The 27518-nt window shown below is 38.9% G+C and overlaps 1 long non-coding RNA gene and 1 pseudogene across 3 annotated transcripts; one reads left to right on the top strand and one right to left on the bottom strand.

Annotated features, from left to right (window-relative positions):
• Positions 1 to 446: 446 nt before the first annotated feature.
• Positions 447 to 27518, bottom strand: LOC147994880 (uncharacterized). 2 transcript variants are annotated; one of them, XR_015686630.1, is made up of 3 exons: positions 27393 to 27513; positions 2980 to 3162; positions 447 to 2137 (listed from the first exon to the last, which is right to left on the bottom strand). It is a non-coding gene; the product is annotated as an uncharacterized LOC147994880 (long non-coding RNA). The 2 variants fall into 2 exon arrangements; XR_015686629.1 differs by lacking the exons at positions 447 to 2137; positions 2980 to 3162 and adding exons at positions 22279 to 23830; positions 26551 to 26607 and having other exon boundaries at positions 27393 to 27518.
• On the top strand, positions 1539 to 5406 carry Senp6-ps1 (SUMO specific peptidase 6, pseudogene 1; annotated as a pseudogene). Its single transcript, XR_015686628.1, has 3 exons — positions 1539 to 2334; positions 2420 to 3329; positions 3437 to 5406. The product of XR_015686628.1 is annotated as an SUMO specific peptidase 6, pseudogene 1, transcript variant X2 (transcript).

Below are 27518 nucleotides of genomic sequence, written 5' to 3'. Positions count from 1 at the left end.
GGAGGGGGATGTTTGCCCGGATACCGGGAAAGGGAATAACACTCGAAATGTATATAAGAAATACTCAAGTTAAAAAAAAAAAAAAGAGTAGGAGAGGGTAAGAGGGCAGGAAGAGAGGAGGAAGAGGAAGAGGAAGAGGAGGGGGCAAGCAGTCCCTTTTATAGTGTCAAGCACAGTTGGCTATTGCCAGGCAACTGTGGGGCAAAACATAACTGGCTGCTGCCAGGTAGCTGTGGGGATGGAGTTTAGACAGAATACCAACTATAATAGCTATCTCTTTACTACCTAATGTGTTCTCCTAACTGCTATTATAAAGTTCTACTAACTTGGGCTGCCCGAGAATTGTTTGTAGTCACTAATAAAGTTATGGCAGTTATTTCTAAAGAAAATAAAGCTCACTTCCTCAAATTGTTGTCTATAATGGCAGGAATAAAACAAGCTTATGAAAGAATAAGAATCTTTTTATTTGTATACAAAGCCTCCAAAAACCCAGATCTTTCTTTTCTTTTTCTCAAGTAAAGAAAAATTGACTTTAGTTTCAGTAAATATTTTTCTTTATTTTCGCAGTTCTGGAATTAATTGTTGTCAATATGTATATGAGATTTATTTGTGTGACAGTTAAAGTACAATTGCACAAATTAAGGTTTTGTTTTTTTTTAGCAAATGATATTACACAGATAAGGTTTCTTTCTACTATTACTTGTCTTTTAAAAATTATTGAGTTAAATTTTTATGATTATTTAGTTAAATTTTTATGAACTTTACAATTGCAACTCATAAAATGTATGAGTAAGCTTGAAGGATATTTTCAAGTAATTCATAAGATTATTAGAAGCTATACATTATTAATTCTATCACAAGCATTTTTAATAGAAGAGAAACCTGACATGATGTTCTTTACACTTTAAGACAATGGTTCTCAACCTGTGTTTTGTGACTCCTTTGGGGTCTCAGATCAGATGTTTAAATTACAATTCATTACAGTTATGAAGTAGCAATGAAATAATTTTATGGTGGGGAGTAACAACATGAGGAGCTGTATTAAAGACTGGCAGCATTGTGAAGGTTGTGAACCATTGCTGTAAGGTAAAATTCTTGTCTACAGATACTGATCCTAGTAATACTAGACAAATGTATGGTCTAAGAACTAAATCAATTAGAGATTTATGAATGATGAAATCACTCCTTTCTTTTATTTGAAGGTTTTACTTTGATAAAAGTGGGAGGGCAGTTTTTAAATATTTTTAATTATTAAATCATATATATTTCTGTGCAAAAATGTTAGAAGTTCCTAAGAAATAAGTAGCGGTATGTGAGTTAGCTGATGAATTCTCAACATAAAAAATGTGAGGGAGCAGCGGCAGAGAAGGGGAGTCGGGCGGGGGATAGGGGTTGTGGTGACCATTGCGCGGAGGTGGGTGGCAGAGACCACCCTGTCCACATGGACATTCTCTGAAGCCTGGGCTGATGCTCTGAAGCCGAGGCGGGGTGGGCAAGCTGTGGCCATTGCTGGAGCAGCGAGGGGTCATGAGCGCCTGATGGTCGCGGAATCGGGAGTGGAGCCAAGGCCTGGGAAACAGGAGGCGTGTGAGCATTCGCTTCCTTCTCCGTCCTCCGTCTTCCAGGGCCAGCGGCGGAGCGGAGCTTCTCGGAGGCCGGCGCTGGCGATGGATGGGGAGTCGTGTGCGGAGGGGAACCGTTTCATGAAAGAGGCGCCGCCGCCGCTCACAGTCCCTGGTAGGCCTCTGAGGAGAAGAAGCCCAGGCCTTGGGCCTCACCGCCTCACTTCAGCCCGCTTTTGTTGTGGGGCCTGGCCGGCGAGCTCCCCTCGCGGACAGTCGAGCCTGAGGCCTGCCACCCTGCAGCTGCTTCCCTCCAGACGCACGGCCCCCATTACCGGAGAGCACCCTGGTGGTGCCTGCCATGGTGCAGGAAGGAAGGTGCGTGGGAGGAGGAACATGGCTGCCTGCAAGAGGAGTGGCAGTGCTGGGGGTGTTTTTCTGAAAGCTTTGACTAGATCAGAATCTAAGATGGATGGAGCCTTTAAAAATAATTGGAGCTTTGACCATGAAGACGAAAGTGAAAAAAGATGCAGGTAAAGATGGGGCAAATTTACTCAGTGTAGAAAATGAGGATTCTGAAACATAAAGGGAATCAAATTAAACCGAAGGATCTGACACTGTTGCTACTTAAAAAAAAACTTTGAAAGGCAACCTAATTGGACTTTACATGCTAAGCAACAATAAGAAACTGAGTAAATATACACAAACTACATACAGCATTATGTTCTGAAACTGTAGTTCATAATGCCCAGGTACAGATGCCAGGCCATCAATACGGCAGCTCAGAAGTCTAAGAAGATATTTGATGAAGCTGATACATAGTACTGACCTTACTGTACTGTATTGAACTATTCTACTACTGCAGTCAGGACCGAAAAGAAAGAATAACCACCTCATGTCCACAAAGCTGAAAACAACCTTATATTGTTAAGTCATGGCAAAGATAGAGACCATATAATGAAAAAAAAAAAAACAACTGATGATACGGAATCATGTGTAGAGTCTGAAAATAAGAAATTTTACCAGCTATCTCCTCTGCCCCCTCTCTCAAAGTAGTGTTTAACCCATTTAGAGGTTTCTGAACAGCGTGAATGTTGCCCCAAACGTGGAAAAGAAAGAGAAAATCAGACCAAAAGCCAAAGTTGTGGTATTGTTTTTCATCATGATTTGCAAAGAAATTGCCAACAAACCATAACTTTGAGTGAATCTACTGGACCATTGCTAAGAATGTCAATTCATGAGTACTCTGGAGGACAAATTATAAAACACAGGAATAACAGCTAAGAAATTTTATGGGAACAGTGTGGATAAGATTCCAGTTGGTATTTTGCTCACCTATGATGCTAGCAGACATAATTACATACATACAAATGGGAAAGTCATTATACCTGATGGAAAAACACCTAAAATCACAAACCTGAAAGAACGAAGAACAAGCATGTCAGATTTAAGTGATCCAATCATTTTGTCCAGTGATGATGACAATGAAGACCACAGGACTAAGAGAGAGCCTGCTGACTCAGCATGCTACTCCCCAGCACCATCTACTAGGAAAGTCCAACTGCAGTAAATGCAAATACATGCAGAGCAGAGCAGGAACCTAGAAGCAATCCAGCAGAGTCCGAATTAAATACCGTTGTCATACCAAGAAAAGCAAGAATGAAGGATCAGCTTGGTAATTCCATCAGCACAGTTCTAAAAGGTTGTAAAGTAAACACTTATGGAACTTTAATTCATGCTATGTCTTTAAGTTACCAAAACTTTTTTTTTTTTTTTTCCCGGAGCTGGGGACCGAACCCAGGGCCTTGTGCTTCCTAGGCAAGCGCTCTACCACTGAGCTAAATCCCCAACCCCCAAGTTACCAAAACTTTTAAAGTGTCATTTTAAACTGCTGAAATATAAAAGTTGGAACACTCTTCTGACTGTTGGTAGAGCCTGTAATTTTTTTCTTTTAGAGTCAATCGAGATACATCTAGATGGACTAGAAAGTGATCCTGCAGAGATTATTTTAAATACCTCTGATCTAACTAAATGTGAATGGTGTAATGTCCATAAATTACCAGTAGTGTTTCTTCAGGCAATACCAGCAGTTTATCAGAACCTGAGAATGCAGCTGCAGATGAGTAAAGAAGATAAAAGTTTGGAATGGATTGTAAAGGAATAAACAGGATAACAAGTTTAGAAGAACAGTACATTATTTTAATTTTTCAAACTGACCTTGATCATCAGGCAGACATGGTCTTTGAAAGTGTCATTATTGACATTGGTATAAGGAATGTTTCCACTTTTTGCAAAACTTTCTCTTTAAGAAGTCAGTAGCAGACTTGTTGCCTATACAAGAAGCTATGAGGAGAGCATCAAAGGAAACTGTCTGCAAAATGAGAACTAAGTGAAAACTGTGTCCTTTGAATCTAAAATACAATTTAGAATCAAATAAGAATTGCAATTTCTTTTGATGATGAAGTGTTTTGGTGGAGAAAGCCATGCAGTCTTCATTGGTGCTGCAGAAACACTGATAGTATATCCAATACCTCCAGCTAAGGGAGGCATTTCTGTTACTAATGAGGACCTGTACTGTCTAAGTGAAGGAGAGTTTTAGATGATATTATTATTAAGAAAGAAGAAGTTGACCAAATTCATATATTCAGTTCTTTTTTCTATAAACGCCTTAATCAGAGAGAGAAAGAGAGGAGAAATTGTGAGACAATCTGTTGATACAACAAAAATGGCATGGGAGAGTAAAAACATGGACTCAACATGTATATATTTTTGAGAAGAATTTTATTTTTTGTTCCCCCTAATGAAGCTGCACATTGGGTTTTGGAAAAAAAAAAACAAAATAACAACCTAATCCTCATTGCCATGAAAATGCAGTCATGCAAAAAACTTGAAATGCAGAGGACAGTTATGTTTCTTCTGCCAGTGAGATGGATGCTTGTTCACAGAACTCTGCTGCCAAGCCTGTGATTAAGAAGATGCTAAATAGAAAGCATTGCTTAGCTGTAACTGAGTGCTGCACAGGAAGAATGTGAGCCTTGTCACTGGAGAAACACATACAGTGTGAAGTGTAGCATGAAAAAAAAAAGCATGCTATCATTGAAAATGAAGAGCCAAGTGACAGAGAATCTGAATGCCAGGAAATTTCTGATAGAACTGAAAGTCAGAATGAACTCCAGGATGAATACTTAAATTCTTCACATCACCCAGATGCCTTAAGCAAAATAAGATCAATCAGCAGAAGGTGGAAACCTGCTTGATGATGAGCTTATTGATTTCTCAGAAGATCAGAATAGCCCAGATGATAGCAGTGATGATGGACTCCTTGCTAACGAAAACTACAATTCAGAAATAGGACAGTGGCATTTAAAGCCTACTGTCTATAAACAAACCTGTATCCTACTTATGGACTCACTCAGAGGCCCTTCTCTGTCAAATGTCAAAATTCTAAGAGTATTTAGAAGTGGAATGGGAGGTTTAAAAGGGAAGCAAAAGAAGTCTTTCCAAAGATGTTATGAGAGGGCCCAATCCAAAAGTTCCACAACAGAACAACTTCAGTGACTGTGGTGTGTATGTACTTCAGGATGTAGAGAGCATTTTGAGAATCCAACACTAAATTTTGAGCTCCCTGTGAATTTGGTGAATTGGTTTCCTCCACACAGAATGAAAGCAAAAAGAGAAAAAAATCTGAAACATAATTTGAAGCTTCAGGAAAAACAAAGAGAATAAGCTACCGAAAGATATCTCCTCAGCAGAGACATCCTAAGGGGAAGGAGCAGAGTAGTACACCAGTAGTGTCTCAGAGTGATGAGGAGGCTGGGGCTTGAAGGGTCTCCCTTCCGAATGACCCAGCATTCACTTTCGGGTGTAGACAGTAAAGAGCTGAAGTGCTCACTCCTCAGAGACTTGAGGTGTTAAAGCCTGTAAAAATAAGTGATTTCCAAAGAAGTATGTATTAAGTAAAAGTCTATAAATATGTTAAAGATGCCAACTTTCCCAACATTTATAATTATTTCTTCACTTTTAGGAAGGCTTTGTTGTGTATTTTCTGTTAATAGTACGAAAACTGCAACTTCTAAGCACAAATAAAATATTTATAGGAGGAAAAAAATGTAAAGATAGACCATATCTACTAAAGACAATCTGAGGTATTATTTCCATTTCTGCCTATAATTGGTAGAATTTTTGTACACTGTTAAATACAACAGAATTTGAATCCTAGAATCTGAAACGGATTAAGCCAAACACTAATAGCAGATGTAGGTGTGATGGCCCACAGTTCTTACTCTGCAAAAGTCTTGGGTATGTCAATCACACAATGAAGCAATGTAAAGCGGGCTATCACAGACATGTTTCGTTTCACTGGGGAGGTAGAAACACCCCAACCCTGCCTGTTGAGTTCATCTTTTAAGACACCAGGCAGAATTTGCATAATATCCCGAATGTTTATAAGTATTCTTATGGTGCACATAAGAGTGGTGATTATAAATGATATACTTTAGAAATTGAAAATCATCGTGAGATATCACAATTTTAAGTATATAGTATTCTTAAAAAGCATTTTATGAATGAGCATTGAAAGAAAAAAAGCCCATTTTATAAATGAACTAAATAAATAGTATATGTGGAAATAGCACAAGATGCTATGATGATACAAATATAACAGAAAATGTGAAGAAATGAGCCTCCAGGATGCTGGCTTCCTAAGTCATGATAGGAACCAGTCACTAAAGTTGTCTCTGACTCAAAATATATTTATTCAGATTTATGTTCAATTGTGTGTGTTTGTTCAGACACCCTCAGAGACCAAAAGACGGCATATAATCCCTTGGAGCTGGAATTATAGGTTTTGTGAGTCACCTAATTTAGATGTTGAGAACTAAACATGCTCTTAGCACACTACCTCACCGGCCCTCAGATAATTTTAAGCTTCTTTCTGTAAGGGGTTCACTGTTTTGTCTCAGAGTAGTGGTATACCAGATGTCAGTGGAGAAAAAAATGACCCTGTAACATCAATACTTATTGATATAAAACCGACACACTCAAAATTTTTTAGTATAAATGCCATTTATATATCTCTCCATGGTGCTCAGTGTAAGGCTTTTTGTTTGTTTGTTTGTTTGTTTGTTTGTTTGTTTGTTTCATTCAGAGGTGCTCAGTATCTCCCATTGCCACCAGGCATTCACAGCAGGTAGGGAAGAAAAAGACACCTCAGACATCCACTTAAAGATTGTGCACCTATACTTGGAAGTCACTTTCCATTCCAGAGAGGGAGACCTTACAGATGAACCACAATCTCAGATGTGCTACAGGAAACCCTAGTCCTGGAGAAAGCCCCTTGATCCCTACTTCCAGGCTAGCACCCAGAGACTGAGTTATTGGCCAGGCTACTGACCACCACCACCCCTGCTCCAACATAAAGAGGCAAAATGAAGAGGCAATATACACATGCCTAGCTAACATGGAGCTAAGTCTTGAAGCCCAGAGCCAGGTGTCACAAGGTAAGACCTTTTACTCAAAAACCTGGTAGAAGCTAAACTTCTAGACCCAGGCGAGAGCCCAAAAAGATAGAGCTTGTAAGCCAGTTCTGCATCTGGTATAGACCTGCAGGTCAGTAGGCTAGACTCAAGTTTCAGACACAAATTCCAGTCTTTGGACTGAGAAGCACACCTATCCTCTTCACCACATTGTGACTTCTCTGGTAGTTTTAATACTCAGATTCAATTCACTGTCACCATCACCCCTCACCACCACATCTAGCAATACTGACATGGTCAGGTCTGTGCTTACAGATGAGGTTCTAGAAGTTTCATGAGGCAAACACCTGAACCCAAGTGGGTTTCATTCTACATCACTGCCAGCTGCACTGTGAGCCCAAATGTACCTTAAAATATTGGTCAGGTCTTCTAGGTTACAGCAGTCCCTTGCAAACTGATCTTGCTAATAAGCATTGACTCCTCACTTGACCCACAGATCCAATGGAGAAATAAAAGCAACATAAAGTTTGGCATCTGTGTGTTAATTTTGTATGTGGATACTTATTTGGAGGCAGATTCCTGTTCGATTTTATATATATATATATATATATATATATATATATATATATATATATATATAAATTAATCATTCAAGAAGTGTTGCACCTTACTACTAAGATTGTAGTCTGTCATGTTTGGACAACTTTCCTGAGCATGGTGAAAAATGGAAAACTCTGTTTTCTTAGCAAGGCTTCCTTTTCGCTGCCTGATCTGGGGAACCTGATCCCCAGTCTTTTACCTGTGGCCTGGCACATAGTTCTTGACAGAAATTACAGGTTCAAATTCCTGGAATGACTCTCCATGCAAATGGGGTATCCCCAGAATCTTATTCCACAGCCCGTGAAACTTTATTCTAAAAATAACCCCTTCCCACTCTAAATATATGTAATATATCCCGTGTTTCATTTTGAATAAAGTGCATGCACACACACTGTTTCATTGAACTTCGTAAGAGAGCTGTAAATTTAAAATCCTCAGAGAAGGCTTTCTTTCCCTGGCTTCACTGCCAGACTGGGATCCTGCTGACCCATCCATTCCCTTCTCCACTTTATCCTTATCTACCTGGTGTAGAGCAGTGTCTGGAGACCCAAAGGGAGCCTGGAGCCACAACCAAGTATTAATCTAAAATCATCTCATCCCAAATTACAAGTAACTAAATCATTTTACTTCCAGTTTTTACAACATCCTGTTTTATGTCTCTGAAATAGCACTTTAAAGTCTTCAGTCATTTTCTAAACCCATGGTCTTCTGTAATTCTGAGAAGGAACAAATGTACAGTAGTAACCAGCTGGTTGGTTGGTTTGTTTGTTTGTTTGTTTGTTTGTTGGATTTAAGACTTGCTGTATGAGATAGAACCCATACCTGCAACTTAATGAGGTCAAGAACCTGAGAAAGACAGATCATAGGCCCAGAGGAAAACCTACTACTATTCTACTAAATGACCAAAGCAATAGAAGGATTCTTAATGGCATATTGCTGTATTCCCTCAGCAGAGAAGCTTCTTATAGCAATAGATGATAATTAAAGGAGATTCACATCTGGACAATGTGCTGAAGATAAGAGACTTTGGAACACTCAGTCCAAGTAAAATTTCTTCATCACATTCCTCCCCTCAAGATACACAGTTCTATGTGGTAAAAGGGGGGAAAGACAGTAAGAGCCAGTTGTGTTAGCCAATTCTGGGGAAACAGAATTTTCTAGATACAACAGAGCTGATACACACATGAGTTCAGAGACTGTAATAGCACATAAGTGACATGCACAAATTCAAACCAGACAAAAATCCCAGCTTGAAAGAGCGATTGGGATACAAAAAGCTACCACCCCTAACCAAGAAGCTTTTTGCAATTGATATTTGATAACAAAAGGAAAATCTGCCTTCTTAAATGGAGTGACACTGAGTCTATGTTATGCTACATGGTTTTTATTAGTATACCATGATTGGTTTGTTCCTGGTACCCCAGATTTGAATTTTTGCTGAGAATGGAGCAGTATCTACTTATTAAAATGCACTTAAATCTTAAAGAAAATAAAAGTTAAGTTCATAGAAGTCAAGAGAACAATTGTAGTTTCCAGGGGCTAAGTAGAGGGACAGGAACAAGGGTGAGAAAATGTTGGGAATTGCTGATTTTTTTAAAAACTTTAAAAAGATGTATATGGGCATTTTGCCTGCATGCATGTCTGTATACCACATGTATGCAGTGCTGGAAGAGGCCAAAAGATGGTATCAGATCCCCTCAACCTGAAGTTACAGTTGATTATTTCATAAATTGATAACAACCATGGTCTGGTAAAGGGAAGGTTTTTACTGGGGGTGGGGGGAGCAAAGGGATCAGGAAGAGTCCAGAACACAGAAAGTAAACTGAACAGAGCTAGGGTTATCTGCAAGAAAAGGGAGGATAGCCAAGGGCAGAGAGTAGAGAAAGCATAGTGGGAGAGTTGAGAGCAGACAAGAGAGAGAGATGGGGATCACAGCAAGAATGGATGAGTTATAAGAAAAATGAGCAACTAGGGAGAAGAAGCCTTTGAGCTGGGGTGGACAGGGGAGGATGTGAGAAGGGTTACAATGGACTTTCAAATATGTGGCAGGGGTTTATGATATGGAGGGAGCCTGAAGAGCAACTTGTGCTCTGATATGCTGACAACCATTATGGGTAGTCACATGTCCCTTCTGCCAGAAAGTAAGGGAATGACACCTTTGGTCGAGAAGAACCAGTTTCCTGAGTTTTTGAGTTATGCTGGCTCTTATATAATCCTCAGAAATCCTACAGTCCAGGTTGAACTCAATGGGCACCTTTTGTAGTTTGGGGAATTAGAGTTGCCTTTGAGCCTACCAGTTGTGAGCCATCGTGTAGATACTGGCATTCAAACCTAGGTCAGGGTTCTCAACAGCTGAGCTATCTCTCCTGCCTGAAAGTGTTGATTATGATTGAATAGGCAATATGTTGTCACTAAATAGGACCAGATACTATGATTCAGCATTGGTCCTATAGTGTCCATAGAAAACAGTACTGTGCTGCACACTTCAAATGGCCAGACAACAGGAATATGAAGGCTTTCAGTATATAGACATGAAAAATGTTAGAGATGGTGAATATGCTTATCTCAAATAATGTGCACCATGAATATGTCAAAACAACACTTGCTGCATTAATACACACAAGCTTCCCTTTTATGTTTCAATTTAAAAACTGTTTTTAGTTTTCTCTCTTCAGATGTCTTTTATTATCTTGCCAGATACTTAGATGGCCAAAAGATCACTTAAATGTTCATCGGACTCATATTGAATCCTAACAAATACTCTAAAATGGTAGCTAATCACACATCAAAACAAGAAAAAGAAAATAACCTACATACATAGACCCTTGTTTCTATCCTCTGAGTAAAGGAAAATCTCACTATACTTCTCCAGAGGTCATCTCTGGAATTTGAGGCCTCACTATACATCTTCCAACTTTCCTTATTTGGGAAAGATTCTCTTTGTGAAAAAGAGGGAACTGGCCCACCATGGGCCCTAGAACTGCATCAGCCTGACCTAGCTTGAAACTAACAGATTGAGTGGCAGTTGCCTTCTGCTACAAAGCTCCAGGTGTCCTGCCCCCAGAGCACGTTGGTGGGACTCAGCAGCCAGCTCCTGTCTGCTCTCCATTCTGCTGACTAGCCGGTGGCACTCACTAGATCATTGCTGTAGCTCCCACTGAGCTCAGGCTGCACCTGTCTTCCACAGTCTGTACTGTGACTCCTTAGGCAGGAACTAAGCCATGGATCTGTGCTTTTTCACAGAAATATCTGACAAAGAAATCTGAGAAGCTCTTATTCCCAGGGTCCCCCACCTCCAGAAACATTCCACAATATGTTCATCTTTAGAACTGAGATGGATACATGTGCTGCCAGCTCCAATAACTGCTGCAGTCTACCCAATGCCATGTGTATACTAGTGACAGCTATAGGATACTGGTAGGTAAAGTGATTAGAAGGAATGAAGAGCAATAGAGGGTCTGGAGAGGTAGCTAAGCAGTAAAGAGAGTGTGCATTGTTCTTGATGAGGACCTCAGTTCCATATCAGGCACCTCAATGTGCCTGTTACCCCCGCTCCAGGGATCTGACATCCATGGCCTCACATGCAGCCCCTACACACACATACTCATGCATACACATACATCACAAGAAAAGGCAATCGTAAAGAAACAAACACAAGTTCAAATGTTAGTTTTTCATGTGTCATCACTTATCTATGTAAATAATAAAAAATCCAATAAAAATACCAAGTATGATAAAAAAATATATCTGCATCTTAATAAAAGAAATAAACTGATTCTGAGAGATGGTAACACATTTTGAATTATGACCCACACGGGTCCTATATATAAATAACAGTGCATGTTTAAAGTAGCAAATTTCCAATGGATTTAATTATAGTAGTTTAATTATTATTAAATATATAAGTGTTAACTTAATCCTAAATTAATATACTTGGGCAATATATACAATTCAAAAAACTTAAATTCTTTCTCCTTTGTGAACTTGAGTTACTATACATCTACACAATAACCAAAGTATACCTGATTGGTCATCTATTTTTGTCTTAATCCTAACATTGTAGTAATTATATCTGTAAATCTTTGAAAAGCTACAAAAATATCCACAAGAGCAATGAAATTATTTCTTTCTCCTGTCTCCCTGACGTATCTATTAGCTGCTGAACCATCTGAGATAGTAAGTTAATGTAGAATTCTTCATTCTTCGGATGTCACCCAACCTGGAAGCTCTGATCCTGTGCTGGTTTGAAGATGCTTGACCCAGGGAGTGGCACTACTAGGAGGTATGGCCTTCTTGGAGAAGCATTTAACTGTGGAGGTGAGAAAGGAGAGCTTCATCCTAGCTGCCTGAGAATGCCAGTCTTCTCCTGTTTGCCTTCAGAATAAAATTTAAAACTCTTAGATCTTTCAGTGCCATGCCTGGCTGGATGCTGCCAGGCTACCTGCCTTGATGATAATGGTTTGAACCTCTGAACCGGCAAGCCAGTTCCAGTTAAAAGTTGTCCTTTGTCGTAGTTGTCTTCGTCATGGTGTCTGTTCACAACAGTAAAATCCTATCTAAGACAGAAGTTGGTGCCAGGGACTAGGATGTTGCTCTGATCAGCTCAGTTGACCATGTTTTTGTTTGGAGAAATGTAAATTTGGGGACTTTGGATTTGAAGAATGGTAGAATGTTTCAAGTGGAGCCTAATAAGCTATCCTAGTAGAAATGTGGAAGATATTTGTGCTGAGGGTGATTTGAACTGTGGAAGCTTGGCTTCAGAGGAGAATTCAATACAAGAGTCTGTACTTGTAATATTTTGGTCAAGAATATGGCTACTTTTTAACCCTTATCTGATAGTCTACCTGAGTCTAAGATGAAGCAATTTCAATTAATTGCATTGACAAAGAAAGTCTCAGAAAAGCCCATAGTAGACTTAGTCCTCTGGTTTAGTCTCATGAAGGACATTTTGATCAAGTTTAGCAAGCTCTGAAGAAAAGTAAAAAAATCTATGGGCAAAATCCCACCCAGCTAAGTTTATTTTTCATGTGTTTGCAGTTGAACAAGAACTAGTTACACCATGTTAGGCATTATTACCTGGTTACTGTTTTCATTTGGACTTTTAATATGAAATGAACTACAGTCCAGAAATGAAGGGTAGACTTGTGATCTAAATCTTGAGGCTGAAAGATACAGGCTTTTCATTCAGATCATGAAGAATTGTGGCCATGAAAAGTTTAGACCCAGGCATGGTGGCACACACCAGGAGACAGAGGTAAGCAGGTCTCCGAGTTCAAGGCCAACCTAGTACAGAGCAAGATCCAAATAAATAAAGCTTAGGTGCAGGCATAGTGATACAAGCCTTTAATCCCAGCTTTCAGTAAACAAGGCCATGCAGATTTCTGAGTTCAAGATCAATCTATAGAGCAAGTTCTAAGACAGCCAAACATAGGCTGTGAAGTAGTTGAAAACAGAAAGCTGGTGATAATGTAACAGAACAAGTGTGGACCATGTTCTAGCTCCACCAATCAGCAGAACTTGGCAGCTTCAGCCATGTGAATCTGGATTTAGAATCAAGAATAGACTACTGGTACTACTGGGACAATTGATGCTGATTAGCTTGAGTCAAGAAAGGAGTGGTAATTAGGGGCAGACAGTATCATTGGAGTGAAATCTGGGAAGCATTTTTCTGAGAGCACAATGAAGCCGTATTCCAGAGAGAGCCAAGGTAGTACCTTGGGCTGCATCTAGACTTGGTAATATGTAAAAATTATCCAGATGGTACTGGTTTTGAAGGCGTGAAGTGGTAATGGAGAACAGCTGAGAGACTTGGTACTGTGAGAGACCAGGAAAGTACATTGGTGAAGGTACAGCCTCAGTTGCAATTGGCAGCCCAGAACTGAAGGGGCCATGTAAAGAAGTTGAGGCATGGCACCATGAAGGTTGTCTATAATAGGCTTTTGGTGAAGCCTTGAAGCCAGAAGACCTCAGCCTATTGGAAACGCCAGTATTGTGGCATGACCAACAAAAACAACAGCAGCAGTTCAATGGAGTAAATCTTGGAACTACAGAGGGCAGAGTTGGAGAAGTAACCCAAGCACTTTGAAGGAGCTCAGATCATGTGTAGACCCTAGACACTGGAACAAAAAGCTGTGAAGTTTAAGTTGCCTTGAATTTCCCAAGATGTCAGAGATGTCAGACCTGTAAGATACCTTCCAAGGAAAGTTGCTAACAGGGAGTAGAAGCAGCCCAAGAGTCCAGTTTTTTACTCCTGAATGCCAATTCTGCCAATAGCAGACAACAAACATAAAAGTTGAAGATCTGAAAAGCACTTTAGCATCAGACATGGTGACAAGGAATTTGGAGTTTGCCTAACTGATTTTCTCTTTTCTACTTTGGTCCAGTATTTCTTTACCATTATGTTTTGGAATGGTACTGTATATCTTGTGATGTTGGAGGTATGTTATCTACTTTTTGAGTTTGATTTTATAGGAGATTGATTACAGTTAAGTGACTGGATGAACCTAGAAGAGACTTTGAACTTTGGACTTTCAACATTGTTGAGACTGCTGTAAACTGTTGTTGACTTTTTGAAGTTGGACTAAATGTATTTCTAATTATGTCATGGCTAGGTATGGCCCCCACAGATTCCTATGTTTGAACAAGCATATAGGGGCAGAGAGTGGTTTGAATATTCTTGACTCAGGAAGTGGTACTATTAGGAGGAGTGGCCTTGGAGAAAGCATGTCACCATGGGGGTAGGAAAAAAGAGCTTCCTCCTAGCTGCCTGAAGAAGCCAGTCTTCAGCTGTTTGCCTTCAGAACAAGATGTAAAATCCTCAGCTCCTCCAACACCATGCCTGCCTGGATGCTGCCATACTTCCTGCCTTGATAATAATGGACTGAATCTCTGAACCTGTAAGACAGCCCAAATTAAATGTTGTCCTTGATAAGAGTTGCATTGGTCACGATGTCCTTTCACAGCAATGGAAACCCTTACTAAGACAGATCCTTATGTAAATTCCAGGGACAACTAAACACATAGGTATGTTCCAGATGAGCTAAGCTATATTAAGCAGGCAGAAAACTTGTCTATGTTAGCTCAAACAAACCCATGGAACCTGGCCAAGCAAGCAGATGATTAGTTCATGTGCTCTCAACCCTTATTTTATAAGCTCCTCCAGGATCAACCTAGCCCTCTTTATTCTCTAGAGAGAGGGGAGGCAATTATTTTTTTCATTCCCTTCTATATACATTAATTCTTGATGTATCTCATCTTCTGGAAAATGATTGTTCTCAATGGTATCCACAGAGATAAAACTGATAAAAGAAGACTTTGATGGTGATCAAATTTGAACCCTGAGATTGGTTATCCTCCAACATCCTTCCTGGACTTTCTTTCATTTTCTAAAAAAACTTAAATATAATTACACTATCTGCCCCAACTACTCTTTCTTCCCTCTAAACCCTCCCAAGTACTCTACCTTGCTCCCTCTTTTTCTCTGTTATCATTACCTATATGTTAGCATTTCCTCTAGACTCACATATAAGAAGACTCTCTTTCCTCTTTCTCCTTCCTTTCCCTTTTTCCTCTCCTTCTCCCCTTTCCTCTCTCCTTTTCTCCCTCCCTCTCTTCCCCCCAACATGTCACTGGCCAGCCTTTTTCTCTTCCCCTCTCCTTTATCTTTCTGTCTTTATCTATCACCCTTTCTCTCCCTCTATCCCCTTCTCCGAGTCCCAATAAAGTTTCCTTTAAACTAAGCCTGTCATTTGGCTGATTTCTCAGAGGGAATGCTTTGGCATGGGCCCACCCATGCTCTCTCTTCTACCACACCACACAACAGTGGACATTTACAACTCATCAACTGCCAACCAGCCCACCCACTAACAACAATTAGGTAAACTTTTCAGTCTTTTTAGCATCTCCATGAATCCGTAGGATTGACCTTTCAATGTCCATCACTCCTCTGTTGCTCTCACAAGCAGAGATGCTTCCAGCCACAGCCCTTAAGGCTGATGTGAATTCCACCCACTCCACCTATCCTCATAGTACTTCCTGGGCCATTGTGACCCTGCCTGCCCTTTTCACCTGGCCTTTTCCCACCAGCTGCAGAGCAGCAACCTTGCAGTTCCTTAGACCCTCTGGAGCCATTTCCCTTCTTCTTGATATCCTCCTCTTCAAGTCATCTCCATGGATGGAACTCCTCCCTGGAGCTCAGCTCTCCACCTCTGCCTTCCTAAAAGTCCTGGTACCAGGCACAGGACCCCAGCCTTGACAGACTATGCTCTGACCCCCGTTGAGTTGTGGTGTTGATCCACTGAAAAGCTTGTGTCCATGTTTTTGTACTTTCTAGGTCTAGGGACACACTCAACTCAGCTGTAGTGACTCTCCATGTCCCCTTTCTCATCCACAGGGATGACCCTTTCATGGGATGCCTCTTAAAAGAAAAACAAAAAAAATTAAATCCATTCATCTTTCCAATCAAAATTCTGTAAATAATACTAGTGATCAGGAAATAAAAAACAAGTCTCTATTTCTCTTTTCTCTAAGCCTTGTTTCTTCTGGCCTGGTCTTAATCAAACTACCCCTGAAATGTATGTATCATTTCTTTGTGTTTTGATTCTAAATTCGACTGAGATTCATTCCCTCCACATTGTACTGGCTCCCAGCCTGCCCATGTGGACCTGCTCACCCCCAGTACCTATCCTTCACTATAGCTTGGATGTACCTCTGCTCTAGCCCTCTCACTGGTTGGCTGCATGGCTGCAGGCCCTGGAGCTCTCCACTAGTTTTCTCCAGATTTTATTTATTTCCAAATTCTCACTGCTACAAATGATCTAAATAACTTCTATACTTAACTTACTCTGACTACACTTAAATTGTTATATCCTAAATGTCTTTTTCCCTTAATTTTTCTCCATTCTGGCCTTATTTTTTAAAAAAATTTTGTTATAAAACATCAATTATAAAACTTCTTAGTCCTAATTATGTTTATTATTAAAATCTCCTTTTAGACTAATAAAGTAACACAACTCGTATTTTAAATTTATATAAATTTTTGTATGGTGATAAAAATTCAAAGCATTTCTACAACACGCTATGAATACAATTCAACCCTGATTTAAAATGCTTTTATATGATGATTAAATTTCAAAATCATTGAGGTCCATTCAGATTAACAAAAGCTAATTTAAAATGTATGTCTAGCTATTTGTCTCTTTGTTAGCACATATCCAATGCACGCTTATATAAATGAATGTTGTTTCTTTTAGATTTTATTTAAACATATAAACTTAAAATTATTTCATACTGATCTATTGATATTTCACGCTATTTTAAAAATATTGCTCCCCCCTTTCAAACTCACACATGTTTTTAAAGTCCAGGACCAAAATAGAAATCAAAAATCTATGCTCAGGTAATCTTAAATCACTTGACATTTTATTATGGGATGTTAACAACACATGACTGGTTGCTGTCTTTCCTAAGGGATGGAAAAGGTGGAACTACAGCCCCACTGCCATCTTCCTAGAGAGCAGTCATATGACTGTCAGCCATCTTTGTTGTGGGAAGTCATCCCTTCACTCCCATTTGCTTGAGAGCAACAACAGGTGACCTGAGCAGACCAGAAACATCAGATTGTCAAAGATACTTTTAAATTGAAATAGATTTTTAACAAATTTATCTCTTTTGTAAAGATTTTTATATGCTTTAGGAAAACCACTCAAATCTATCTTTTATGGATCAAATGGACTCCATCCAGATAAGTCCTCCTGTCAATCGATAGCACAATTCCCTACCTGTTGTCTATTCCACAGGGTGGGAATCCTACCTGATTCCCTGGTTTGGGGACTCACCTCCTCTAACCACCAATGCTATGGGGCTAAGGGTTACAAATTTCCAAACCTACTTAATTGCATTTTCTGCCTCTAATATGTATATGTGTTTCAGCATCTTGCCAAGTTCAGGTGTTTACTCGAAATATGTATCCAGGACAGTTCCAGAGAAGCAACTCACAGTTTCTTTGGTCTGCTTTCACAAACGCTTCTACTCTCAGATGGTCCCACAGACTGTGGACATCAAGAAATAGCCAGCTCTTCCAGGACTTGACCAGCATCCCTATCTCAATTTTCTTAGGTTTCTAGAAGGCACAAAGTCAACAGGACATAGTTAAAGAACATGAAGACTCTTTCTGTCTTACCATCACCTCTTTCTAATTCCTCATTTTTTTCTAGTTCCTCATTTTTAATTAAACCAAAATGGAGGTATATGTCATTTCCTCTAGGCTCTACCCAACAGTTACCTAGCAACATTCAGATATGAATTTGACTGGCATGTAAAAGAAAGCTCTCTCTCTCTCTCTCTCTCTCTCTCTCTCTCTCTCTCTCTCTCTCTTCATACTCTCTACCTCTCTTTCTCTCTCTTATTTGTTCCTGGCCATCCTCTTGCCTTCTTTCTCTCCTCCCTCTGTCCATCTTTGCTCCCCTTTCTCTGTCTCTATCTCTTTCTCTAGATCCCAATAAACTCTCTTTTATACTAATACTCTTTTTCTCTGCAGTCATTTACTGCCCATTGTTCTTTGTTTAGGGTTGGATCCCTATGACACTTCCCTCTTCCTTGTTAGCATGGCTATCAGTATTATATGTTTTCGGGCTTATTTAAGCAGCCATATTGTGAAAGTCCTGAGTGAAGCTTCTCTCTCATTCCCAGAAGACAAACCTCACAGCAGATTTCCTAGTCCTTAGGCTCCTTCAATCATTCTGCCTCCGTCTTCTATTATATTCCCTGAGCTGAGCCTTAGGTGTAGAAGTTGAATTGGGGATGGACAGCCCACAATCAGTTGTTCTCTTTATTTTGATCACTTGGGTTTTCTTCAATAGTATCTATTTATTGCAAAGAGATGTTTTTTTGATGAGAAATGATTGTTGTACTTAGCTGTGGGTATGAAGATAGATGTTTAGAATTATGTTTGTTTGATAGAAATTATGTTTGTTTTACAAAGTAGTGGAAGTTTCTCCTCTAGAACCCATTCCCTCATCATCTCCAAGAACCAGGCATGATTTCTCTTCTTAGTGAGAAACTTTTCTCAAGCACAACTTGTGATTTCAAGCCCAAGGATATGTAAATTTTTCTTATCTGGTCTTCTGGAAGCCTTTCCCCATCCCGCTCCTACCAGGGTAACCTCCTACCTAGCAAACACCTACTTTTGGTCCTGTCCACTCCTGTATCACCTAATAAGCCTCATATTTCATCAGTGAATGACAATCATCATTGCCTAAACAGTTTCTGTTTTTCATACATTCAAAGGTCATTAAAGAGTCACTTGATAGTTTGACATTGATAAGCCTCTTTATATTATATTTTTAATTTATTGTGTGATTTAGAGATATTTTAAGTTATCCTATGATAAAAGAATTGCTAGCCCCATTAAGAGAATTTTAAATTGGAGTGAATTGCTCTTAGTCCATCAAAAAGGCAGAGCCAGGGTTCATAGAATATATTTTGAAGTCCAATTCCCACATCTCTACTCATAAAGATTAAGAAACAAAATAAATGTCACCAGTTCCCTTTGTTCAAGCTCATTAATATATCCTCGAGAGAATCCTCAGACCCTAAATCAGATGTTATACAGTCTAATACTAATCACAGTTCCAGATCACTAGTTTTCAAAATTTTGGGGAGGTAAGAAACATTTTAAAATTGCTGAGACAAATAAGAGATGCAATTAACAGATTCAAAGTAAAATATATAATAGTCACAGAAATTAGTCTAACAAACTGAAAAAAAAAATCCTAGCTAAATAGGACTGCATAGATGTGCAAGTCTTTATATTCTAATGTCAAATTAAGTCAGTGGTTGATGTTCACAAATACCAAAAAACATCATTCTGTTACTCTTATGGGTTCTAAAGAAGAAGAACTAGCAGCTATGTGTCTCATCTGTATTCTTTTCATTTCTTGAAGTTAACGTTCATATTGAAGAGATTAATTGATTCTTCTTTAGAAAATAATTGACTTTGCCAAGTTAAATTTAGAAAAATATTCTGGGTTCTAATGGGAAAGAGTACTACAGCATGAATTCATTTTTCTGAATCTTATAAAAAGGAAAACAAGGAAAATGTTTTACTCTGGAAAATATCCTAAGGCAAATTTTAAATGCAAAGGAATAATGGCTATAAAATTTGAGACTGGGTTTTCCTCCAGGAGGTAAAAGGGAGGGAATAAGCAAATAATCCAATCTACAATGGGCAAAGGATCTGAGTAGTATTCAACCAAGGAACATATGCCAATAAAGTATTAATATGTTTAATATAAAATAGCAAAGTGCATCTAAGGGTAATTCGAGCATTTAAGCTAATATCCACTTATCAGTGAGAGCATACCATGTGTGTTTTTCTGTGATTGGGTTACCTCACTCAGGATGATATTTTCCAGTTCCATCCATTTGCCTATGAATTTCATAAAGTCATTGTTTTTGATACTGAGTAGTATTAGATAAAAAGAACATATGAAACTCAAGAAGGATGACCAAAATGTGGATGCTTCACTCCTTCTTTAAAAGGGGAACAAGAACACCCTTAGGCGGGGATAAGGAGGCAAAGTTTAGAAGAGAGGCTGAAGGAACGCCCATTTAGAGCCTGCCCCACATGTGGCCCATACATATACAGCCACCAAACTAGATAAGATGGATGAAGCAAAGAAGTGCAGGCTGACAGGAACCGGATGTAGATCTCTCCTGAGAGACACAGCCAGAATATGGCAAATACATTGGCGAATGCCAGCAGCAAACCACTGTACTGAGAACGGGACCCCCGTTGAAAGAATCAGAGAAAGGACTGAAAGAGCTGAAGGGGCTTGAGATCCCATATGAACAATGCCAACCAACTAAGCCACTACCCATGGACTGACCCTGGGCTCCAACTGCATTGGTAGCAATGAATAACCTAGTAAGGGCACCAGTGGAGGGGGAAGCCCTTGGTCCTGCCAAGGCTGGACTCCCAGGGAATGGGATTGTTGGGGGGAGGGCGGTAATGGGGGGAGGATGGGGAGGGGAACACCCATAGAGAAGGGGAGGGAGTGGGGTTAGGGGGATGTTGGCCTGGAAACCGGGAAAGGGAATAACATTCGAAATGCAAATAAGAAATACCCAATTTAATAAAGATGGAAAAAAATAGCAAAGTGCAGATCAAAGCCACATTGAGATACCATAACTATACAAGATAGTAGCTGTAAATCCAAAAATTAAAACATTTACTTAAGCTGTTGATAAACCTAAAGCACAAACATTTTCAGTGAGACCATATTATACTCATATTCTTTATGGACAGACTACCCTATGATGTCTGCTGTCTTGGCCAATATTCTGTTCCTGGGAAGAACCACCATGATCACAGAAACTTTTATAAAGAAAAGCATTTAATTAGGGCTAGCTTATAGTTTCAGAGGCCATTATTAGCATTGCAGGAAGCATGGCCAATGCAGGCAGACATGGTGCTGGAGGAGCTGAGAGTTCTCCATCTGGATTCATAGGCAGCAAGGAGGAGAAATGTCCTGGCTTGAGCATTTGAAGTCCCAAAGCTTACCTAGGGACACAGTTCCTCCAATAAGGCCACAGGTACTCCAACAAAGCCACACCCCCTAATCCCTGTCAAGTAGTATTAATCCCTAATGACCAAACATCCAAATATATAAGCTTATGAGAGGAGGGGGTCATTCATATTTCAACCACCACATTCCACTCCCTGCTCTCCAAAGAATTGTGTCTATATCATAATGCTAAAATGCATTAGTACAACTATAAAAGTCCCCAATAATCTATTATAGTCCCAACACTGTCTAAAAGTCTAAAGTTCAAAGTTTCTTCTGAAACTCATGACAGTCTCTTAACTGTAATTCTCTGTAAATTAAAAGAAAATAGATAACATACTTCTAATATACAATGTCACAGAATATGCATTACACTTCCAAGGAGGATGAACAGAAACATAGTGAGGAAATGCTGGATCAAAGCAAAAACTAAAATCATAAGGGCAAACTCCAAACTCTGCCTCTCCATGTCTGAAGTCAAAGTGTTCTTTGAATCTTCAACTCCTTTGAGATTTATTGACTACAAAACACTTCTCTCTCATGGCCTGATTCCACTTATAGTTAGTAGGTCTCCTTGACAGGTATCTTACAACTCTAGCATCTCCAACTTATTGGATTATCGAAGGCAATCAGGGCTTCACCTTCACAGTGTCACAATGGCCTTCCTGGTCCTCAATACAAGAACATCTCTGACACAGACCTGGCCACAGCCTGAGCAGCTTTCCTCAGCTGCACAGGAAATTGTGGTACTCCTTTCTTCTATCCTTAATTCTAAAGCCCAAATCATCCACATTGCAGAAGCTGCCACATTTTTCTGCTTTCTGTAACTGGAACATGACCCAATCATTGCTAGTTTTAATAGTTTCTTTTACTGCCTAAACTTAGTTGACCTGAAACTTGGCTTTGCCTTCAGGATGCTGAAATTAAAAATGCGTACCACCATGCCAAACCCTACCCTTTTCAATTCCCTTTCACAAGTTGCAAGCTTAGTTGGGAGGAGTCTTGCTGTGAAGTCATCAGTCATTCTATTCCAATTAGAATCAGGCTTTTTTCTCTAAACTTTTTTTATTTTTTTTTAAACTTCCTTGAGCACTGGACTTCATTCAATTATACTTCCTGGCACTCCTTTTCTCTCAAACTGTACAGGTTAGACTTTTTCTTGGTCAGATTGTTCCTTTTCATTATAGATCTTAATAAAAATCACCACTATTATCAAATGATAGAGTCAGTACTAGAATGCCTTGAAATCTCTTCGGCCAATGCCATTAATACAAAACTCTTCAACTTAGCCTCAGGAAGAATTTTCAGACAGCCACTTTTTTATTTTATTTTACTTTATTTATTTATTTCCCAAAATGGTCTCCAGGCCACATACTAATATTCTATCTCTCTGAAATTTCTTGAGTTTTGCTCCCACAGTTAGACCATCCTCAGCATGACTGTCCTCCATGCTCCTACTGGTATATCCTATTAATCGCCATTGAATTGTCCAATTGTTTATCTAGTCCAAAATCCCAAAGTGTTCCACATTTCTCAAAAAAAATACAAAAATATCCAAAAAAAAAAAAAAACACCCAGCATGCTCAGTCCTATCACAGCAATAAGCCACTCCTGGCATCAACTTCTCTCTCTTAGGGTTTCTTTTGCTGTGAAGAGATACTGTGGCCACAGAAACTCTTACAAAGGAAAGAATTTGATTAGGGCTAGCTTACAGTTTCAAACATTTAGCCCATTATAAACATTCTTCAAAGAATAGCAGGAACCTTAGTGGCATACAGGCAGACATGATGCTGAAGGAGCTGACAGCTATAAATCTGAATTCACAGGCAGTAGGAATAAAGAGAAAACATGGGTTGTAGCTTGAGCATTTGAAATTCCAAAGTCAGCTCCAAGTGACACATTTTTTCCTGTAAACACTATTTTTAAACGTTATTTAATAACTCTATTAGTTATTAATATGACCCAACTAGCTCTCCAATAATTGAAATAGAGTCCTATGGATCTTTAAATTAGCTTTAGCACAATTACTAGGTGAATTACCCTGATCTATTTTTCTCTATGTTAGACTGTTAATTCCCTTGCTGTGTTCCCCAAGTACTTGCTGTTTGAATCTTACCCAGGTTATTTTTGCCCCATCAGTCAGTCTGTCCTCATGAGGCATTTGACTTGGTCACATGCACTTGGTCCATAACATCTGATGAAGACTTCCTGTTCCTCCATCTTCTTTCTCTTCCTCCCTCCTTCTCCTGTTTTTTTCTTCTTCCTCCTCTTCTTCTCTTCTTGGACCCTACCAGCAATCCCCAGCCCAGTAACTAAAATCCTACCTACCTCTATTCTCCCTAATAAGTGACTATAGTCACTTGTACTTAACCAAAAGTTTTAATTGGGGAGCAAGATTTACACAACAAAGGCTGGTGTAAATGAGTATCTACTTGTTGGACAGAACCAGATCTTGGGGTTTAGAAGTTTAGAAGCATTTGTATATACAGCACCAAACCAACCCCAATCATCCTTCAAAAAGGCCTTAACTACTCCAACAAAAACACAGCTCTTAATTCTTGTCAAGTAGTTATTCCCTCTTGACCAAGCAGCCATTCTTATTCAAACGTCCACATCTGCTCTTCAGAGTCTGCCCAAGAAAAGTAAAATAATACATGAATAAGCATAAATATATACACACATAAATATTTATGAGAACATGACTCACTATGGCTTAAAAAAATCCTGAAGTTGACTCAAATATTCATCAACTGGTGAATAGATTTGAAAAGTGTAATGTAACCATAAAACAGATCTTAGGTAAGCACAAAGAATAAAGTACTGATAGGTGCTCCCATAAATGAACCTCCTAAAAGTAGTCCCGGCAGTGCTTATAGAGAAACATACTTCTACCCCAATTTCAACACTGCAGAATGTTCACATATATCAGAACACCAAACATTCCCATAAATGTGTAGCTTGATCTGAGAACTTAAAAATTAAAATATTATGTTCCATTAATGTAGATAGGCACAGTATACCTACTATACGATTCAGTTATATGAAATGTCCTAGAAAGACAAGGCAGCAGCAGTTGAGTGCCTATTGCTAAAATCAGGAAGATGGAGTGACTGGGGATAGGCACAAAGTTCTTAAAGTGATGAACATGGGCCATCACTGTACAACTCTGTAGGTATGGTATGCTGAATTTTCAGAATGTGCATCTTAAACTGTGAGTGGAAAGTCTATAAAGTTATTTTTAAGGAGGGTGTGGTGATTGGAATTAGAATAACTCATATAGTTAGATACTTGGTCCCCAGTTGGTAGAACCATCTGGGAAGGATTAGGAGGTGTGGCCTTGTTGGAAGAAGTGGAGGAAGTGGGACATTGGGTCCTGACTTTGAGGTTTCAATATCTCACACTATTCCCAGACTCTCTCTCTCTCTCTCTCTCTCTCTCTCTCTCTCTCTCTCTCTCTCTCTCCCTCCCTCTCTCTTGCTCTCTCTCTTTCTCTCTCTTTCTCTCTCTGCCTCTTACTTATACATAAGGATGTAAGTTCTTAACCACTTCTTCAGAGCCATGGATGCCTACCTACTACCATGCTCCCCACCACGATTCTCATAGACTGAAATCTCGTGGAACTGTAAGCCCCCAATAAACTCTTCTGTAAGTTTTCTTGGTAAAAAGCCTTTTCATGGCACTAGAAACATAACTAAGATAGAGCCCATTTAATTTAGCATTTTTATTGCCTACCCACACTATTCAAAGTCCTTTCTGAAAGGTTTCTTAATTGAAGCATCACATGACCATGGGACTCATCTACTTTTCATTTGCATAACTGTCAGGTGGAAAGCAGAAACTTAATTGCCCCCAAATCACTCTTATTATCATCTCCACTCATTTTAAACAATCACAGTGCCTTTATGAGTAATGTCACTAAAAATGTGTAACTTCAAAATCCCATCAGCAATAGAAAATAATGACACTGAACTTTGCCTGGTTCTCTCTCTCTCTCTCTCTCTCTCTCTCTCTCTCTCTCTCTCTCTCTCTCCCTCTCTCTCTCTCTTTCTCTTTCTCTCTCTCTTTCTCTCTGATACATGGTACATCTACTCCTAGCTGTACCTTTGCATCAAGTTGTAACAAAATTTTCTCACCTTTTATTTTAAAGCAAGCTGATAGTAGCATTTTATTAAAAAAAATCAACCATCTTGTGGATCATACAATCTACCTTGTATATGGAAACTTAAAAGGCCAAGCTCATAGGTGTTGAAAGAACAATAGTAGTTGCCAGTGGTGAGAGGTAAGGTACATGGGGAGCTATAAGTCAAGGGATGAATAAGGTCTGAGGTTCTAAATCAGTAATTACATTAAACAAATATCGTATGTTATAATTGAAATGTATTAAGAGTAGATCTAATCATACACAAAGAAGAAATTTTATTTTTTAAAAGTATCTGTCAATCAGGGGATTTTCTTGTTTCACTTTTTAAAACACAGAGATGAACCATCTTCAGGATAAGATAGAAAGCAAAAAGTGAGCAGCATGAAGTCCCAGACAAATAAACATTAGTTTGGAGATATAATTTACATTATGTCAACATCTTCATTTGATTCTTAACATAGAGCTAACCATGTTTGAACGTTTTTATCATTGACATTTCTCCCACAGACTGAGAATCACATTACTGATATAAATGCTTTCAGGGGAACCCTTCATCTTATGTTTATGACAGTTCTATGCTGAACATGCAGATTTGGTATTTCTAGCAGGCTGCTTTAACACATTGCAGGCAGAGGGTAAAGTGAACACTATGCTCACATAGACAAGTCAGTTTTTTTTCTCTGACTAGTGAAGTGTTACACCAAAGCCAAAACAATCAAAAAATATTTTTTAAAAAATGTCCTGGAGCTCACAGTTAAGCAGTCTGCCACTGGTAGTGGGCAGGAAAACACAGCAGAGCGGCAAGGTACTGGACCAGCTATTTCCATCTCTGTTTATCAGTAGCTACCTACTAAACATAATAGCTGATTGTGTGAACAAATAAGGTTCTGGAGAATTTCCCATTTTCTAATACTGTGGTGGAGTTTGAACAATGCCTTCTTGAGGGAATTTGGACCATACATATAGTCATTACTCAGGGGGCCCCTTCCTATAATATCTTCTGCTTCCACCTGCAGCTGATAAAATTCAAGTTCTTCAATACTGAAGCAAAGAGATATTGGAGAAATTTGAGCAAGAGCTGTAATTTAGTGTATAATTTAGTTATCAGTGTTAATATCTGAGTTTTGGTAGAGTGTGCCAAGCATAATACAATGGAAGGGCAATCGTTAACAGGAAAGAGATCTGGGTGAAGGTTATAAAGAAATTACCTTTGCAAGTTCAGAGGAAAATAATAGCCTCTGTTTGTTTGTAATTGGAAGGAATCCCTATAAAAGACAGAGTAATAATAATAAATCAGGTATAAATTTACTAATATTGTAAAATATATACAAGATATAGTCAAAGTTGAATAGGCCTCAAAGAAATGACTTTGGAGTTTGTCTTCTACAACATCTTCAAAAAAGCATAGTAGATCGTCAGAGAAGTGATCAGTCAAAGAAAAAAGAATTCTGGCAATTTGGTGAAAGGAAAATAAATGACAGAGAAAGCACAATTAGTAAAACTTGTAAATATAAATAAATACCCTAGTTCCAAGTCCAGGACAAACAGGAAGTACAGAAGAATTCAGAGGTTAATCACTGCTACCTTAGTAGAAGGCAAGAGACTGTGGTCTATGTGAACCTATGTCATACTTATAGAAAAATGGTAGGAAGAAGAGAGCAGCTGCTTAAAATTACCTTGAACTCAACAATATATTTTAAAGCTGCATATTCTGATCCTAACACAAGGCTTTTGGAAATATAATACATGTCACAATAAAATCATTAAAGGTATAACTAAACTATGGGGCAATTACTAAACACAGTAAGAAAAATTTCCTTATCATATTCTACCCATTGCAGATAAGATTCTTCCTATAGTGTCTGCACTTATACTATGGTGAAACAGGCAGCTTTATATTTTATTTGCCCTTGTGGCCTTTTATTTTTATGCAACATATATCATACTCTCACTTTTATATCTTAATATAATACATGTGCTTAATTTCAGCTGAAAGGAAGGTAAAATGAGGTAAATTCAGAACTATGAATTTAAATACTAGTTTACCAACCTTGGTCAGAGGTTTTACTGTTCTTTAGCCTTGTTTCTTCATATGAAGCAAAAGGAGGACAATAAATGAAACCATCACTTGTGCTAATAGTGTACACGTGAAGAATTTTCACAATGTCTGCAATGC

The sequence above is a fragment of the Rattus norvegicus genome, chromosome 4 (genome assembly GCF_021556685.1).
Source record: "Rattus norvegicus strain SHRSP/BbbUtx chromosome 4, alternate assembly SHRSP_T2T, whole genome shotgun sequence".
NCBI lineage: Eukaryota > Metazoa > Chordata > Mammalia > Rodentia > Muridae > Rattus > Rattus norvegicus.
Note: the sequence above shows the minus strand (reverse complement) of the source record. Positions and strands in the feature narration are given on the sequence as shown.